Source organism: Balaenoptera borealis (genome assembly GCF_965194805.1).
Source record: "Balaenoptera borealis genome assembly, chromosome: 17".
Lineage (NCBI taxonomy): Eukaryota > Metazoa > Chordata > Mammalia > Artiodactyla > Balaenopteridae > Balaenoptera > Balaenoptera borealis.
In genome coordinates this window covers 73,557,463-73,577,704 of record NC_138876.1, presented here as the reverse complement: position 1 = coordinate 73,577,704, position 20,242 = coordinate 73,557,463, and the positions used below count along the sequence as shown (strand labels likewise).

The 20,242-nt window shown below is 37.7% G+C and overlaps 1 long non-coding RNA gene across 3 annotated transcripts in view; it reads left to right on the top strand.

Moving 5' to 3' along the window:
* The window catches only part of LOC309615366, a 310,048-nt gene extending 290,020 nt beyond the window's left edge, over nucleotides 1–20,028 (top strand). For all 3 annotated transcript variants that reach the window (XR_014236771.1, XR_014236772.1, XR_014236773.1), the window contains one exon: nucleotides 14,030–20,028. This is a non-coding gene — a long non-coding RNA (uncharacterized lncRNA). The remainder of the gene's footprint in view (nucleotides 1–14,029) is intronic.
* The last annotated feature ends 214 nt before the right edge of the window (nucleotides 20,029–20,242 follow it).

The following is a 20,242-nucleotide window of genomic DNA, read 5'->3' as shown; positions in this document are numbered from 1 at the left end:
CCTTTTAAAGATGATATTCAGAGGAATTAAACATCTTACAAAGGAATAGAAGGTTTTTGTTAATAAAACAAACAATTTCAACATGTCGTTCTATAGATCAGAATTTCTTAAATGGGTTTCATTGAATTATAAGCTCATTTGTCCATAACAACAAAGCAGTGTGGAGTATTATTCATTGAACAATCTAGTCAGTTCAGGGTTTTGTGTATATCTTACATGGATTACAGTTTTTAAAATACATAGTTCTGTGTAAAAAAACTGAAGTTATACTGAACAAAATTTCATCTGTTTTTGGTCATTTGGAAGATACTTCAGGATGTTTCAGTATTTCAGAGTTATCAATTATTATTTAATGTTACTTAGAGTTTTGCACTTTTATGGGTGTTTGAAGTTATGGTTGTTTCAATACTGTATAAACATAATAGTGAAAATCACTATATTTAAACTTCTTTTCCAGTTACTTCACTAATGAGTTAATTATGAATAGTTCCATTAATGTGTAGTCATTGGTCATTATTGCATATCAGTAATCTCTTGAACTTTGATAAATATTTTGTCATGGTAATATAGAGAAGAATTAAAGCAAGCAGATCTGAATTATTGTCTTGTTTTTAAAGATATAATCCCCGGTGTTTTTAGATGTCACTTCATCTGTCTCATTTTTCCACCTGGAACTTAGGAGTAGTATAGAATGCCAGGCAGCATGTTTCCTTTTGGAAAGGACTCTGAAGCCAAAAAGAAAAGAGAGAATGTGGTGGCCAGAATATTATGAAAGGAGTGTCATATTTTAGTGATTGAGTTGGAAAGAGAAGACTAAAGATTCGAGCTGCATTGTTAACTGCTCCGCATTTTTTCTCATCAATAATCAGTTTGAGAATAAAAAGAAAAAAGAAAAAACACTGCTGCTATTGTTATTAGTTTCACATCAAGAGGAAAGCCCTACTATGTGGTCTAAAATCAAGTCTGATTTCCATGTCATGGAGAAGCACATTTTTTCATAGGAGTGGTGATGTAGGTCACCTTTGACCTGTTAGTTGGTCCAAGAGGAGCACTCCTTGCCCCCATATTCTTGGGATTGTGCAATTTCCCATTAGGCCTGATATGGGACAAGTGATTCCTTTCATCTGGATTACATGATGGTGAAAGATCAAATCTGTTGGCAGAAAATATGAACTTGAAAGTGTATAGTCAGCTCTTGTAATGCTCATATATTTATAATTCTCCTATAAGAAAAGCTTAATTTCAGTTAGAACCATTATAATGTTTGATTCTTTATAACAAGGCTATTTCCATTTCGCGCATCTCAGACCTGATCCAGTTACAATAAAATCAATTAAATGAAAAAAAGAAAATGGGGAGAAATTTTACTGGCTGAACTTCCAGTGGAATGAATTATTTTGGGCTAATTTTCTGCTATGGTTGTGAGAAATCAATAGATTTTGCAGAATTTTGAAAAGCAGCCTTTACTGATTAAGAACATGTTTGGCTGCCTGCAACAGAAGGAAAGTCAATTATAGCGGCTTCATACAACATACGTTAAGGTTTTCATCTAACAATTAAGCCTAGACCCAGGGTGGTACAGCACATTCTATCATTGTTCCAGGCTCTTTCCTCCTTTGTACTTTCCTTGACACATGGTTTTACCCTCATGTGTGTCACCACATGGTCACAGAATGGCTGCTTCAGCTCAACCTTCGTGTCTGTGTGTCAGGCAGTCACTGAAGTGGGAAAGAAATCCACAGAAGCTTTCTGCTTATATCTCAATGGTCAGAAATATGTCCCAAGGTCACCCTTATCTGTGATCAAGGTTGGAATATGGAGGGTTTATTTTTCTGGGCACATTTCCACCTTAAATAAAATCTGGATTCTCTCCTGAAAAGAGAAAAGGAGAATGGATAATAGGCAACAAGCAAAATCCACTACCTCATGCATATTTAACAAGTAGTTACATGAAAATAAATTTCATAATAAACTCAGTCTCTTGAGGCAGAGCAGGATATCTGCTTTTGGGGAAAAAGGAGTATGGGAAAATATAGTGCAGTGCTATAGCACGTGGAACAAAACCCCTTGCTGTTGAAATTTGAAGAGAAACAAAGTTCATCCGTTAACAAGGAATTTCCCAGTTGTGTGGTTTGCCCAGAGGATCAGATACTTTGTGAGCTCAGCATTGATCATCCCGCACTTTACAGCTCTCTGCAGTGTCATTATTATGGTTCATTATACTGTTTGCAACTATCTTGGCCAACCTTGAAGATGAGTTCAAAAAGGCCTCGTCCTGCAAACACTCCTCCAGCTCTGCCTACGCTGACTAAGTCAGCTAGGTTTATCTCCCATCAGCAAGTCATTAGGTGAGAAAAGCACTAAAGGAACTCAGGAGCTAAGGATCTTTTAAGGATCTTTGGTGCATCTACTGTCAGTGCATCGGAAGCCTCTGATCTGGGTACTTCTGTCCTATCGCCAGTGAGCATTGCTGGATTCTGCCAGCTGTTAATCCCTGCTAAAGTGCTGGTGGATAAGTTAAAGCAATGTGTCTCAGATTCTTTTCCACCAGCGTACCCTTAAGATATGGAACTAAACCGGGGAAGGTGTTGTGTGTGTGTATGAGGTGAGGTAGGGCGACAGCAATGCGCACGCGCATGCGTGTGTGTGTGTGTGTGTGTGTGTGTGTGTGTGTGTGTAAAGCATGCCACCTGGCATGATTCACTTTTATTCTGGGAAACATCCCACAATTTACCTAGTGGGGAGGGGATTCTTCCACTCTCAATTTATAGACTTCTGTTGAAGTTCCAGGGTGGGTGTGACATTTGACTAATTCTATAGCTGGCCACCATGATTCATTCAGTGACCCAACCGGAGTCAGTGAGATTCAAGGTTTCTTTTCTCCTGAGATTTCTAGGAAAGAGACTCTTGCTTTTTTCCCCCCGAGATTAAAGACAGAGAAGATATAAAATCTGAAGCGTTGGCACTCATCTTTTGGTTATAAGAATAAAGTCAGTATGGAGGAGAGAAGATTCTGAGAGAGGATGAAGAAAAACAAAGTCTAGGAGACATCTTTTGAGTCTCTGGACAAGCTGTATCCAAAGCCAGTCCCATTCCTGGACTTTTCATTTATCTAAGCAAATATTTTGTGTGTGTGTGTTTAAGCCACCTGGGTACTTTGTGGCATTTGAAACAAACAAATGAAAATCACTAGCACGAACTCCATATCCTTGAAATTATTTGAAGTTTTGGGTTTCAGCCTAACAATTCACACACACTTAGCATTCTCCTCAACAATATAAATATATATATATATTTAAATAGAAAATGTATTTAAATTTTCATTTAAATCACTTCACTTTCTGCCTCAAAATTTTCAAGTAAAATTTATTTTCCAGGAGGAGATGTCATATTTATTATATAGTTTCTCATTCCCTTGACACAATTCTGCGTGTGCCAGGTGGTAGATCTACTGCAATTTTAGAAACATAAGCTTGAAGAGCTGTGCATACAAGTATAATAGGGAACTTCTGAATACAAAAAGTTTTCAGGACTCAAAAACATGGAATTATAATGGTAGGATAATAGGCTTTGGCACAAGAAGACCCATTTGGGACTTTACAAATAGGCAGCACTCACTCCATCCACAAATAAAGCGCTTTTTTGTAGAGGAATACATAAATATAAAAATTCCATAAGCTAGTAACCAGTGGGGTTCACAATCTGAATTTTAACAACTTTATTGAAATAGCTCTGTGTAAGCAGAGATATCCCACGTTATAAAGTGTGACACCTGACGTTGAAGGAAACCAAGCATAATGCTAATGCTTCTGGGAAGTGTGTTTCCTTTAAAAAAAATCCTCAGGATATTATTTCCCTACAGCACAATGTGTTTTAAATTATGGACTACTGAGACCAGTTTTTTCACAAAGTTAGTTTAAACCCCTGTTTTTCAAAGGGTTCAGATTTGAGGTGGGTGTGAAAAACAGTATAGATGCTTGATTCATGCTCTGTGAAAGTCCTTCTTTCCTATCCAGAGCCCAATGTGCATAAACTGAGGAAGATTGCAGATGACCAAGACATCAAGCCTTTCATCAAATTTCTTTCAAGTGAACTTCTTAAGCAGAAGTTCATTTACCATAGAGTAGAATACATTTGATTCAAAGGGGTTATTTCAACATCTGTATGATTCCAGAAATCCTGAAGAAATGAGGAAAATTCAACCAAGTATCCTGATGTCTTTGTTCACTTATTAGCTAATACTTCAGTAATGGAAGGCATAAGGATTTTTGTCTTTACGTCTTTATTCATTGAATCTTAAGGCAGCACTGAATTCTAGATACTATGGGATCTCTTCTGTGGTCACTAGTCTAAAGAACCTCAATGAAGGGCTTCAACATTTCCGCCTCTTTCTCTATATTTTATTTTCATGAGCTTTCTTCACATAGGAGGCTCTAGAATACTATGCAGCGGTCATAAAGTAGAGCAAATAATTTAATATCCCACCTCCAAATCTTCTGCAATAGCAAAATCTTAGCAAGAAAGGAGAGTATCACTCTTCATCTTCAGCTCTCCTTCATCTGACCTGAAGGGTACTGGCTCCAACATTTGCTGTTTTGTTTTGAACCGCAGTATTATATTTGAACATACAATGATTTTTTTCCCTTGACTGAGCCCTACTTTGGTGATTTTTTTTTCCAGTCAAACTAAGGAACTTAAGATCACTTTGCTACTACAAGGATAAATGGGCAAGAGAAGTATCTTTCTGACATCAGGAAATATTTGCAGGGATCGTTTGTGTCCCAGGACCCTTTTGGATTTAACTTATCCCCTGCAAAAGAGAAAGTGTTGTTAGCTGTCATTGCTAAGAATAAGATGTCTATGTAGCTAAGAAAATAGCTACAAAAACGTAATATTTTCAGCAATATACGTAATGAAGACATTGAGAGCTATCTAGAATGTTTTATTCATGTTTGAATCACAAGAGGATTTGTTTTTCACTGCATGCAGTAAGAGCAACCAAACAAAAGTATTCAAGAACTCTGTTTTCCCATCCCTTATTTTCTCAAGTTGTCCTAATATGATGATGTGACTTTGATTCTTGGTGATGGTAACTATTTGGGTGCTTCTCAATCTTTGTATCCACTTAAATACTCCACAAAAACTATTGAATGTGCTTTCGAGAATCTTATCTTAAAATAATGCCAACATACTAGTTCTTTAAGGATATACAAATGAAAAGGCGTGCTTATATTCATGAAAATTCTGGAATAGCAAATATCAGTTATGTGCTCTAGTAATAAAAGGACATCAGTTTTAAGAAAATGGCAGTGCTTAATTGAAGTCTACAAAATATGATTTGATCCTATCTCCCCCCTTAAATCTTCCAATGAGAAGTAATGAGTGGGTCCAGAAGCCCAAGCAGAGAAAAGAAAATTTATATTTATTAGTTGTCTACCATGTTTTAGGTACTTTACACATATCAGTTCATTTATATTTATATTTTTTATTATAGAAGCAAATGAGGAAACGTGCATTAATCCAAATAATTCTAGTGATTCAAGAACCACAAAACAAAACAGGGAAAGGAGATAACAATTTATGGCAAAGCCTTGATAACTATTTTGAAAAAATGGTGAGATGTCTGAACAATGACAAACATGATGCTGTGACTATACAAGCCCTGGTTCCATGGCAACCCTGTCCCAGCCAATTGTGAAGAAGGCAGCCTGGTAATGGAAGAAGAAAATAAGATCTAAACTTTCAGACACTCCTTAACCTGTTCGTCTTCCTGGAAATATGTTATATTCCAATTGCTATCTTTACTTCTTATCCATACATCCTCTTCTTCTGTTTTTGGTAAAACACACATTTTAATTTATCATTTGATTATAGGTCAAACAGTTCAAAAGTGCTTCTGAAGAAGTTCTCCCACCCACCAACTCTATTCTTACCCCCCAGAGGTGATATTTTTTTGTGTCTGTTGTTAGCTTCATCGGTTGTATGCCCATAATCTTAAATAGTATTGTTATACTCTTACTTGTTGATTTTTAAATAGCATACTGTCCTATGATGCCACATGATGCAAGATAAAGATTTAACTCACATAAACTATAGGAATGGTGAGTGCATCTGGCAGGCAATTTGCATTTCTCATACTGATACTAAGGTTACACTAACCTCATTAATGGATTGGAAGGCATCCCCCCTTTTTTATCTTCTGGGAGAGCAAGCATAACATAAGAGATATTCACCTTTAAACTTTGGTGGAATTAACCTGTAAAAACATCTATTTCAACTTCTTTAATAGCTATAGGACTTTTCAGCCTTTCTTATTCTTCCTAAATCAGTTATACATTATATCTCACTAGGATTTTGTTCATTTCACAAAAAGCTTCAAATTTACTGGCAAAAAAACCTCAGAATTTTCTCTTATGCATTAGTATCTTTGTAATTCCTGTTATATCTATACTATTTTATCCCTAATTTGGTTTATTATTATTTTTTCTTTTTTTTCCCCTTAAACAGCATAGTAAAGATTTTTTTACTTTATTAGCCTTTTAAAAAAATTGTTTTGGTTCATCTTCTGTATTGAATCTTTTTATTTTTATATTCACTGATTAATACTTTTATTACTTGTTTATTAAATATTGGTTGTTGGTGTTAACAATTAGCCTATTCTTTTTTTAAAATTTACTTATTTTGTTTATTTTTATTTTTGGCTGCGTTGGGTCTTCGTTGCTGCATGTGGGCTTTCTCTAGTTGTGGCGAGCGGGGGCTGCTCTTTGTTGCAGCGTGCCAGCTTCTCATTGCGGGGGCTTCTCTTGCTGCGGAGCACGGGCTCTAGGCGTGCGGGCTTCAGTAGTTGCAGCACATGGGCTCAGTAGCTGTGGCTCGTGGGCTCTAGAGCGCAGGCTCAGTAGTTGTGGCGCACGGGCTTAGTTGCTCTGTGGCATGTGGGATCTTCCCGGACCAGGGCTTGAACCCGTGTCCCCTGCCTTGGCAGGCAGATTCTTAACCACTGCGCCACCAGGGAAACCCAATAATTTTAACTTTATCTTTTCTTCTTTTTAATTTATCTTTCATTATACTTAAAAGTTTTTATATTGGAAACACTAGTTTTTAGCTTTTCTCTTTTCTAATGTAAAAATTTTAAAACTAAATTTTCCTGTAGACACTGTTTTTATTATATGGCACAACTTTTGATAAACTTATTATATCCAAAGTTATCTTTCAGTTATAAAATTATAGTTTAATTATTACAATTTCATTTATATTTCCATTTTTATTTCTTCTTTGACCATGGGTTATTTAATAGTGTTTTATAAAAATTTCCAAATGTATGGTGCTTTAAAATTTCTTTTTGTTATTGATTTTTTAGAATTGTGATCAGAATATGTGATTGGAGTATTAACCTTTGAAATTTTTGAATATTGCTTTATAATCTTAGTGATAATCAAGTTTTTTAAATGTGTCAGGTTTTCTTGAGAAAATATGAATTCTCTACTTGCTGAGTATAGTTAGATCAAGCTGGTTAATGGTGTTGACACTCCCCATTACTCCAGACAAACCAGGATGATTTGACACCCTAGGTGAAGGAAGAACAGAGGTTGAAGGAGGAGGAAGGCAGTTCACAGGGAAAGACCAGAGTCAAGTGTTTATTTTAAAGAATAAAACAGAGTTCCTAGTATTTTATTTTAAAAGTAAAATAGGCTTTGGAGTGAGCCCTCTGCTTTCAGATAAGACCAAAAATTTTATAGTACAAATGTAAGTTATAATATAAGACATAGACTATGATCAAGCTTCCTATTATACCCCATATTCCACAACATTTAGGAATTTCTATAGATTATTTTATCTAATCCTCTTAACAAATAAATGCGGTGGAAATTATTACCACTTTTACAAATGCTACTTACTTAGTAAGAACTTAGCAATTTGTACAACATAAGCTGGTTGGTCAGTGACAAAGGACTAGAATGACCTCTGGTCCAACCCCAGAGCCTTTCTCTAAACCATTAACCTCTTCTGTCAAGTACTTGCTAGACTTTGTGGGTGACACAAGAAAGGTGAGATTTGTTCCTGCTCTCAAGGAAGGACACTGTCATCTGATTAGGGACACATGTCTCATGTCCTAAAAATAATTAGAAAATGAGACTAGTTAGTGAACTAATAACGTTCTAACACAAAATTCATGTGCCAAAGTAAGTATCTAGTACAATGCCTGTGGTATTATAAGACTCGCAGTGAGGAGAGGCCATCAACATAGTCATAGTTTGATTTTTAATATGTTCTGAATTTCTGAATGGCATTATTGGAAACCGTAGTTTTATTTATCACGTTAACAGAAATCTGACCACCCTTGTTGCCTGACCTTGTTTTCCCTTTTTGAGGAGGTTGAGTAACACACATAACACTATCAATTTAATGAAAAAATATCTGTCAAACTGATTTGGCTTCCTGTGGATTGATTCAGTTGACTGAATTTTCCACATTTCAGAAAAACCAGTTATTTTTATGACATGCAAATGCAGCCTAAATTTTGGTCTCAGAATTGCTGAGTTCAGGAAAGACTGCTGAAAGCTGGGAAGCCTAGTCAAGCATTTGCTTTCAGCTGTTGAACTTATGAGGATCTGTTCTAGATAAAGCTAAGTGACATTGTGCTGAGAGTAATCTGACACACATTAAGATGAAAAAGTAAGAGTCGATCTGCTGACTCCTAGTGTTAACCAGAGTTAATTAGGGGCTTGTGAGAGGCCAGCATGAAACAAGCTATTCCAAAGTGAACTGAGACATACTGCACTTCTCCAACACCTGACTTCTTAACAGCAAGGTGAACCTCAAGAACACAGTTCATATAAAGATTGGTTTGCATTCCGTAAAAATATTTACATGTTAGGAATTAAGTGCATGAGTGTGTTAGTTATTTCTCACCCAACAAAGGTCTTGGAGAATTTCTGTTTCCAGAAAAGAAAATTAATAACAATGTCCATTTGAGACCTGATACAGCACTTTTGTATATGCTGCTTTCCAATTTGAGAATTTACATTTTTGTTGCTGTTTTCTTCCAACTGACAATGAGGCAAGCTGTCCAGGTTCTGCCACTGATGTCATCTGAGGGGCTGGGCTGAAAGAAAACAAACTTGGAAAGCCTTCCCACAGAGCTGTAATAGCAGGGGTGGTCACTAATATTTTTTTTTCTTTAAATGTCGATATTAAACTTTCCTTGACACTGAACCTTGTATTGCTGGGTATTTTAAGTTGTTTATCCAGAATCCGACACACTTTAACCTACATAGTTCTGGTGATAATTGCTGAATTTCCAAATTAATAGGAAAACTGGCACAATAGTAGATATCAGAGTTTGCTATTTGTGAAGTGCCAATTTTCTGTAATTAGGGAAAATTGCTAATTATCACTGGAACTATTCATTAATATTTGAAGGAAGAAAGATAAAAATTAATAGAAATGTTTTTTTAGTGGCTAAAATTTTTAAAGGCTACTTGCTGGGCAGTTGTGAGGAGAATTGAGGCAGCTTTACCTAAATTTTGTGATGGAATGTTTAAAATGAGAGACTTATACCTCACTTAACTAGTACTTCCAGTGTTCAAGTGCAAATTGGGAAAGTCCCTACTTAATCGCGTAATACCAGTACCTTTTCATGTAAGGTCAAAGTGGCCCTGGTTTGTTAAATAAAGAGGGCAGAGTCTTCCACATTTATTTAGCGTTATGAAAAGAGGCATTTATTTGCAAGCTTTGCCTAGAGCAATGCTAATTCTTACTGTTATATCACATAATTTTAGGAATATGATAAGCTATGAACGATAGCATTGAAAATGAGCCATCATTTTCAAAGTTTATAGAACGTTTACCACAGATAGCCTTTTAAGTCTTATTTCTAGGCATGTTCTTTGACCCCAAATAAAAATAAGTACAAATGTAAGTGATGTTTGAAAGATCTTAAATCAGTTTTTTTTTTTTTCTTTTCAAGAAGAGTTTAAAATACGTGCTCGTTAACATCAGGAAATATCAGAAAATGATAAACTTTTTTTTAAGCCAATGAGTGTTAAAAAAAGTCATTATGAGATAGTGAATTATTCTTTTACAACAAATATTTTCTGAGCCTCTACTCTGAGAAAGGAACTTGGGCAGAGGGAGACTAGTGGGTTTTTGGACTAGATGGGCAAAAAGGAAGAAAAAAAAAGTTGGTAAAGAAAGTTGGTGATCAGGGTCAGGCTGAAGCTGAGATGTGCTTGTCTGTAGGGGATAGACCAAGAAGACACAGTGATTTCAGCAATGCCAATGAATTTAGGGTCAGGGAGAAGGTGAACACAGAGTCAGGGAACCAGTAAGGATGATCAGCTGAAAAATTGGAAAAAATGTTCTGGCTGGATGGAGCCGTGGACATAATTCAGTTCAATTCAGAGCAGCATTGATTGAGTTCCTACTAGGTGTTGAATGTAGTCCATTTTGAAAACTTAGGTAAGAAAAATTGGTGAACACACATGATATTTTACCTGTGATGTCAAATATTCTCTCTCCTTCATATTAGATGGTGGTACTGAAGATGAAAAGTTATTGCTAGTGGATGTCAGACAATATTTTGCACCTTAGGGCACCCAAGCTTGAATAGCATCTTGTGTTGGGAAGGGATCTCAGATGTAACCTAATCTCACCTGCTACCCCATGCTGAAATCCCTGAGGACATTTACTCGAGGAAAGGTAGCCCTTTCGTAAGAATCATGTTGGATTACTGAAGGAAAGGGAGCTTGCAGTTGGTCTGTGTTATTCCAGCCTGGAATCAGCAATCTGGAGAAATAGCCTCGGAACCTTCCTTAACTGATAGGTTTTCCCACACTGTTATCCTAGCTTTGCCCTACTGGGATCAAGTTCTAGTTTGACAATATCTTTCCCGATACCTGGCACTCAGAAAGTAGTGCGATTTCCAGTGTGCCCTGATCAAGAAGAATCCAGGGAAAGCTGCTTAGGTTATTTCACTTCAATTCATACTTTTCAAGATTTATGAGACTGTTTGGCTCAAAAAAACCCCGCTGGCCACTTTATCAGTCCACCAGAGTTCCTAGCTGTAAGCAACAGAAACTTACAGTGGCTGATGTATGGTGGAAAGAAATTTACTAAAAAGATAATTGGGGAGCTTACAAAATCTCCACCAGGGCCAGAGAACTAGCCTCAGAGCTTAAGCAGCCAGGAATGGAGCCCAAGGTGACATATCAATTGGCTTCCGGTGGAGAGACCACTGCCACCGGGGACCGTACCCCCGAGCTTTACTTCCTACCCCACAGAACTTGGAGCCTGGAGCTGCCCCTGGAATGACAGCAGCCACTGTCTGGTTGCTGCAGAGCCGCTGTCTAACCCGTCCTATTCAGGCTCTTCGTAATGCCTAGGACTCATGTCAGTACAATGGCTGCGAAAATGGCACAACTGCACCAAATAAGGGGAGACTTCTCGAAACAGAGGCAGAGAGTTCAGAAGCTGGGCAGCCCCAAGACTGGCAAAATTACCATTGGTGCCCTCTTACCTCCTTACTTTATACCTTCTCATCTTAGACTTACGTAAAGACCAAAATTCTCTGTACCATTTTTACTTTTCTAAGATGGCCTCTGGTAGGTAGGGGATTAAATGCTTCCATTTCTAAATAATACTTTTTCTTGCTATTTTAAATACAGACTGCTCGCAGGAGAAAGAATATCAAGGACGTTATTTTTAAAAGTAAATAAGTGATAATGACAGAGTATCTAAGATTTACTGTGTTTAGCCTCTGTGGGTAACCAGGGGTCATCTTTTTTCAAGTGCTCAGAAATCATGGGCATTAACAGAAGAGAAAGTGGAATTGTAATGCTTTGTACAGCATTCCATTGGGGAACTTTCTTTATTTAGGAGATAAGAGTTTAGAACCTCTTTCCCTTCATACCTGACCACGCATTATAAGATCCACAGGACAAAATATAATCATATGAAATATGGAACATGCTTAGTCATGCAGCTTCTTTACAAGACCGTCACAGAGTTGTGACGACAGACTTAGATAATAATAATGCAAAATTCATCAAGCGCTCACGGTACCGTAAGACATCATTGTGGGTCCTTTATGTCAATTAACTTATGTAATTCACAACCGCCCTAAGAAGAAAGGTTGTTCTTATCCTATTCTGCATATGAGGATATTGAAGCAGAGAGAGCAGGTTACCCACCCAGGCTTCTACATCTCGTCAGTGGCCAGAGCCAGATTGGAAAGCAGGCAGTCTGACCCCAAAGCCCAGAGCCTGACCCACTCGGTCTAGCTGCCTGTTAGAAAAGCACACACAGTGATGCTATCAGATTTCTCTTTGGCGGGTCAGAAGTAGCATTCCTGCAGTAAAGGTACTTTTGCTCTGGTGGTTGGCACTTCTCAGCTGAAATGAGAAGCCGTTTTACTGCCACCGGTACAGAAAAATATGTCGACCTTATTTTTCCTCTCAGTCCAATCCCAAATGCAGGGAGCAGTGTGACTACCCAGTGTGAAAAATATTCCAAGCATCTCAGCTGATAAATTCTAATGGAGCTCCGGTGCCTTTTGTGACTTTGTTCAGATTCGTTTAGTGCACCAAGCATAAACTGCTTAAATCTTTCACATACAACCATTCTATTGCCTATTAATTAGAACCATCTTTTAATTGCATTGGTGCTTCAGAATTAAGTCAATATAGTTACAGGGATAGAATCCCCTGAAGAAAAAATTTCTCTATATAAGGAAGCAAGTGATGTTAAAAACGACAGAAGCAGCAAACAATAAAAATCCCCATAACATCTCCAAAACATCCCCACAAAAATCTCCCTAAATCATTTGAGGATAAAACTCCATTTTCCTAGCTGCAGATTAAAATACACTTGATACTAAGCCTCCTTCCACACCCCTGCTGTGTTGGCTGTCGTTGAAATGTTCTTTCTGTGTCTTCAGCTCTCTCTCTTTTAAAACTGATTTCTTCTCCCCAGTACGTGAGGTAACCAGTATCCTCCTACTGTTTACAGACTCTCTCCTCCGTCAAAACAGGAAAAGATCACAAGTCAGGCTTTGCCTTCTGATGGATTGGTTCTATTTTTTATTTCACTGATTAAACATTACCTCATCCAAGCATTTGCATTTTAGGTCATTTCAGCTCTCAGTGTCTAAAGGAACGTCAGTTATTGACAAAGGTTGGGAAAATCGGAGGCAAGGCAAGAGGAAGGGTTGAAATCATTCAAATGTCTTGAAGGTAGACTTGCTTTAACACTTTGGGGGAGGTGTTGAAGTTGGGCATGGAAACGTTTATAACTTTTCTCCCTGAACTTCCAGAGGGACAAAGAGATAGCAGGGATGGACAGAGACTCGGTCCTGGGTTGCTGGTGGGTCTGGGGCCTTGGCTTCCCCTGGCCTCTCTGGCCGCCCCCAGACCCATTTCATCACAGGTTCATCTCCTCACAGCCTCCACCTCAGCCATACCCCGATTCTCCCTCCCTCTCACCAGAAATGCCCTGAAGTATATATGCTGATTGTCATCACAAGTTATTTTAGTTAATGTCATAAAGTTCCTGACACCTATTCATTAATGGACATATGACTGTATTCAATGCTGCCTGGATCATGTGGCCTTGAAAAATAATCCAACAAACATCCTCATACCGCAATCTATGGCCTATATTTCAAGTAGTATTACCTCCTTGCTCTCTGGAGTTCTGAGTCAGGCTTTTTATAGTTCACATAACCTAGATTTGTGAGTCACTATGTACAATAAATAGCATTCCCCCTGCTACCACGAGTCTTGGAATCAATGCCAGGTGTCACTGCTGTTGACACCCCTGCTTGCTGACGACAAATGTGCCATAGAAATCATGGTCATCCGAGGCCTCAGTTTCCTCGTCTCTAAAAGTGAGATGGTTGGTAACTTTCTAACACTTGTTTTGGTATCAGTGGCATGTCTCTTGTTTATCTTTTATTCTGAATGAAAACTTTTAAAGAACTTACATTTTATCTTACACCCCAAAGTGCATATTCTGTTTTGCTATGTTTCAGGATGAAGCTCACACTGAATGGGAAAAGAGGAAAGAGCAAAGGATAGCAAGCTGGTGGGAAATTTTGGACCACATGCTCTATCTCATGGTTCCGAATAAAGAGAAAATGGGCAGAGCAAAGGGGCAAATAAAGAAGGATCTATTTGCTCACAACTGTGTTCCTATCCTCTGAAGCATGTTGTTGAAGCCTTGGAGACATCATTAATTTCTCTTACTACCTTCCTCAAGCCTGAGTGGCCAGTCTTGGAAAGATGCAGCCGGTGTTCTGCTGTTATAGGCTACTCCAGAGCCCATACTGGCCTGGAAGAAATTGGAAGTGAAGTTAATACCCAAGGAATAAGTGAACGCTGGCTGCTGTAGCAGAACATTCCAGCAGAACAAGGGTGACCACTGGGGTAGTATGTGGCCCAGTATGTAGACAGGATGACATTGAAGGGACCTCGTTTCTCTGATTCTCTGATAGTCAACAAAACACCACACATACGCTAGCGCTACATTTCCTTGGTTTGCTTGGTTTAATCTGGTCTCCCTTGCTTCTCCTTTTCTCATACCTTGTCTCCGGGTTTTAAGGACCTATTTGGGGTTTGCACCTTCTTTTCCATCTCTTCAGGTCCCATTCAGCCTCATTTGTTTTTCTATTTCCCTTTCTTTCTTTTTTCTTTCTAGCTATTAAGGCACCTGTCATGTATCAACCCCCAGGGGCCCGAGTGGCAGCTTCCTTAATTCATGGAATGCCTAATTTTACCCACTACTTTGGAGATGGGGCTAGGTTTCCTTTAAAAAGGAAAAAAAAAATTCCCTGGTAGTGTCTGTTTATATCTCTAAGGCTCAAATAATTGAAAACAGTATTGTTTGAGGGAAGACCATTTCTAATGAGCAATACACAAGGAAGAAAATCTGATTTTCCCAAGTGAAATTCCTGACAGACCACGAACTCTACAAGAAAGAAGCAGAGCACTTCTCTCTGTGGTGACCAAGGTACCGTGTCTCTAAGCTGACATCATAGAAAAGCCTTTGTGCATAAATAGACCATGTATTAATAAAATAATATTTATGATTCAGCCTTTTTCTTTCCTTTTAAGTATCAAGCTGTAACCTAGAGGAACAAAAATAAAAGAAGTTGATGTCTACAATATAACTGTTAAGGGGGAATTTGCTCCACTGTTATTTGGATGTAATTGGTACTGAGCATCACAATGTGCTTGTAATTGGGTCTGTACTTGTTCACTTCAAGGGTTCCATGCTATTTCTACTTGAACCCATTTTTTTGATACCGTTCAGCTCAGCAGTGCCAGCTAACTCTTGTTATGTAGTTGAAAAACTGTGGCCATTAAAAATAGGATACGGTGTGATTTTGTTTTGCAGCACCGCATGGAAAATCAGTTGCTGTTCATAACAGCTCTGTGGTTGGTTGATTTAAAGCAGGGGGGTGACTTGGAATTGACAAGCAGACAGTTTGTGAAAAGGGATATTGTATCTTTAAGGCTTTCTGACTGATTGTGTTTAACTGCGCCACGCAGCAGGCAGTAATTAGGCTGTAGCTTCACGGAGAGGCTTAAAGCACCGGCTCTGGTTCTCAGTTCTCCAGATTTTTTTTTTTTTTAAAGCACAAACATTTTTTGGATTTGGAGCCATGATAATGTTTTAAAACCGTGAGTGTGTAAGTGAGCAAATGAAAAGCTGACCCTAAAGGCTTCCTGTGCAGACTGTCTCTGGGGATCACCCTGTACCGACGGACCCTCGGGAGACAAGACAGCCCCCCTGGGAAGCAGTGAGAACCATGATAGGAGCACAGGATGCTGGAGAAGGTCAAGGTGCTCTTGAAATGAAAGGAAGGCTGCTCTTATAACATGACACGGTTTCTTCTGGCCCAGTTCACAATGTTAATGAGACTAGTTGAAGCCTGCTTCTAAGATTGATAGACAAAGTGCCTAATAATTTTTATTTAGGGGAAAGAGAAATTTTCCCTTACCTATTAAGTAGAAAAGAGAGTATGTTACAGAAACAAATCAAAGAAGCCATTAGTCTAAGGAATACTTTCCATCCACTGCTCTGCCTCTCTTGCTACTCCCCAGCCCCTGGCCCCGGCACCTCTTAAAATACCCCATTGCTGTTTTGAAAAGCGGCGAACATTGTCAATTATTATTTGGTAAAGCCCAAGTTTCAAGTTTTTCAGGCGTTTGTTATCACAGAGGAGCAGTTGACGGATTTTACACTGACCTTATAAAAACTGAACGTTCAATTACTGGTTGACCATGGTAGCTATCTTCATTTTCAATCAGGCCACACTGGCTGAGTCCCAACTATGTGCAAGATGCTATACTAGGTGCCGCGAGAGATAAAAATTGTTCTGGAAATGTGATTGTGATCTTGCCTGACACTATGTACAAACTTTCCTTCCTTTTCCTAATTATCTGGGTGAGTTATTCCATATAGATTTGGGTACCATTTAATTTTTAAATTGCTATGCATGTTGTTCTTTTCTTTTTGTTAAGTCAATTCCTTTTTTTTTTTTTAAAACCTTTCTTACTTTCTTACTGATACCTGTAAGTATCAGTATCCATTCCAACACTTCTGTAGATTACAAACATGTACGGGTTACAGACATTTTTGGTTTTAAGTAATAACTCCTCATATTTGTGGATCACTTCAGAGTTTTGGATGTGTTTTACTTCTCATTACATCATTTGGGTCTCCCTACCCCATCCTGTGGGTGGTAGGGTAGGTGAGAGCACCACTTTGAGATGTCCAGGAGCTGGACTTTGAAAGGGGCTGGGATTAGGAATCAGGTTGGCTGGATTTCTGCTCTTCTCACTAATAACATAGCCATATATTCAATCCCAGAATGAAGCATCTTCTAATTTAAGAGTAATAGAAACATTTTGGTATAACTTTTCTCATTAAACATGGATTCAAAGTCAAAGATAGGCCACCAGAAGGAGATTCTGATTTTTAAAAGTTTCTTCTACCAGTTTTAAGCCAATGCTTGTACTTTCTCTAAAGAGTTTCAAACATTCAGGAGCATTCTTTTCTCTCGGTTTTGATTTTTTTTTTTAAGGGGGGGGGCTGCCTTGAAGATAAATTACTTTAATCTGCAGGCTAAGTTGCATTGATGTATTTATCTTTCTCAACATGCTTTGTCCTAAGGTCAGTTCTTCTCTGAAAGATTTGATCTAAATAAATTATAAATGTGTATCAAAATCTATTTGCTATTAGTGTAAACACATTCAAAATAGATCCCACTATTGCTTTGAAAGAAACAAAGATGGATTCCATTCTATAGTTCAAATTTCAAATGTGTATGTTCACTTTTATATACGTCTGTGTCTAAACGTCGAGGTCAATATTTCCATAAATTCCTAAGGTTGGTTCATTTGGTAGTGCTGATAAATGCTCCTTGGAATTAGGATGTACAGAAGATCAAAGATTAAACCGCAATTTTTTTTCCAAAGTGACAATGAGCCTAATTCACTGTCAGTTAATGCCAGGTGTTTCTCCCCCTCGTATTAAGTTCTTCAAAACAGTGGCTGCATAGGACACCATTCACAGAGGCTTAGCGCTGGGGAGAAAATGATTACATTAAATCGAATGATATGAATAATTCATGACATCACATTTTGTAATCCTGGTGTTAAGCATAAAACCAGTGGCTTATTTTTCAGCAAAATGTTTTTGTATCATTTTAGATAGTGCATAATGCAAAACAATAACTGCATACATAATGCAAGAAGGATGGTGGTGAATAGGGTCCTTAATAGTGCTTGCAGAATCATCTGGGGTGTGATCACAATAAACACATTTTGAGCCAATGCCCATGGGTACCCAACGCTTGCTGGAATCTTCTGAGTCCAATAGAATGGCTGCCTTTTAATTTGTTTTTGAATATTACACCTGACCTTTACCACGGATCTGAAAGTCAGTCCTTGTATATTGCTAAAACTACAAATCCTTTTGTCCCCTTTCTTTTCAGTGTGCTAGGAGGGCAACTCTGTTGGAGGTAAATAGCTGATTTTTTAAATGATGTTTGATTTGCCAATATGGATTTGGAAATATTAGGAACATCCAGAGAGTCTGAACTTAACATTCTTCAATAAAGAACTTAAATATTCTGGAATAAAATACCAGTTATTTAGCAATTCAGCCAGGTACCTATTAGGAATGTCATTTAAATCTCTGAGACTAAATAAATGATTCCTTGTCTTACGTGCATCGTCTCCCTATTTCTTAGAAAAAAAAAATCTTTTCTTTATAATTATCAGAGGAGATTGAAGGTGGCCCTGAAAGCCTTCATGAAGCCGTTTCCAGGTCATGTACATTGTAGCAATACCCTAACATGAGTCTGATTATTCTGCTGCATTTCAGGCTGAAATAATTGTGTACCTGGACCATCTGCGGCTGCCTTTTCCAGCACCTTCCTGTGGACAGCTCCAGGGCACTCTCTGGAAGCCAGAATGGACTCCTGCTGATTCGTCCACATATTTGTCTTGAATGAAAGAATGGCGTGTGCCAGTGGATTTCAAAGCTTTTCACAAACCATCTCCACATCTGAAGTCTCAAGAGTTTATGTCAAGCATTTGTATTACTTACAACTAATTAAATATACTATCCGTGTTTTACAACATGAACACATCTGCTGATAATGTTGTAAATAATCTGTATTATTATTTATTTGAAACAATACACTAGTAATTAATGGTTGGTCAGTAACCTTGAAATCCTGACCTATTTATAATAGATATTAATTATCACATGTATAGCAAATCTTTTCTTTTTAAACATTTCTTCACAAAAGGATACTTTAGAAGCATGTTAAAGTGTTTTGTTTCAAAATCTTTATTTACTGTGATCCCAAAAATATTGTTTAAATTCCTAGTTTTAAGATTTTAAGTAGACTGCCAAAATGGGTAAATTATGATAATGTTATTAGGGAAAAAGTGAAGAGATGTAGCATATAATATTACATTATAATGTCTTGTTGAGAATGTTTGATGGAAAAAAAAAAATCTTGATGACCCAATTAAAGGGTGTGGAAATGAGAACTCTGCATTGGATTTGAATATAGAAATGCTGAGATGCCTGATGCCTGCATGGTAGCTTGGGATCTGTTCTTCTATGAAGGAGATATAAATTACCTAGATCTAACTGAAAGCAGAAATCAAACTCTGTAATGCAAATGATATTCTTCCGAGGAGTGCAAATTCTATGTTAAAGATCCAAAGGAGAATCCTGTTATTTAAGACTATGCCTCAGTTGAATATTGACAGTAATCGGTTTCCTCCTCTGCACCGCCCCTCCCCCCCCCCACCCCCCCCACCCCCCGGCCGACCTATCTTATTTCTACCGTCTTCTCTAAAGTTACGAATTTTTGGATGACTGATTGGCGGTGATGATGCAATCACTTGATCCCCGAACACCTGCTCATCCTGGCCCAGACTATCCCAGTGCCGTAGCACAGCTGCTCTACGAGGGGACAGAGATCCCCGGGTCCGCCTTCTCCCCCATTTCTTCTGATCTGGTTTATGGAAACAGTAACTTCTTTTGGGTATAGCCTATCAAAAACAAGAGAAGAATTGTGCATAATGTAATTTCAATTCTGAATACAGAGAATGATGAAAACATTGCTAAAATAAAAACCTATTGATCCCAGTAGCAAATATTTCCATTTTTTCCCTTTAATATACATAGCTATGCTACACTACATAAAACAGAACACAAGTTCCAGTGCCCATTTGGCCACTTATCAGTTGTGTGAATTTGGGAAACATCAGTGAGTAGCTCAGAACCTCATCTGCCTGCTCTGTAAAATGGGAATAGAGAAGTTAGCCTGGGTTTGCTATAGAAAAAAATGAAATACTGCACAAGAGAATATACTATAATAAGTCTCTATGGAAATAATTATTTTTTAGCTATTTAAAGGATTGACATATATACACTAATACGTATAAAATGGATAACTAATAAGAGACTTTTGTACAAAAAAGATAAAATAAAATTCAAAAATTCAAAAAAAAAAAGAAAAAGCTACTGAAAACAGAATTTGTACATTTCAGTTTAAGTGGTTATAAACGTATTGGCTTTCATTATTTAGAAATATCTAAGATCTATAAGATAAACTAGATTGAATATTCAATAACTAAATAAATGTTTTTAATAAGCCATTAAAATTAGAATATTTTCATCAAGAACAGGGCTTCTGTTGTAATTCATAATTATT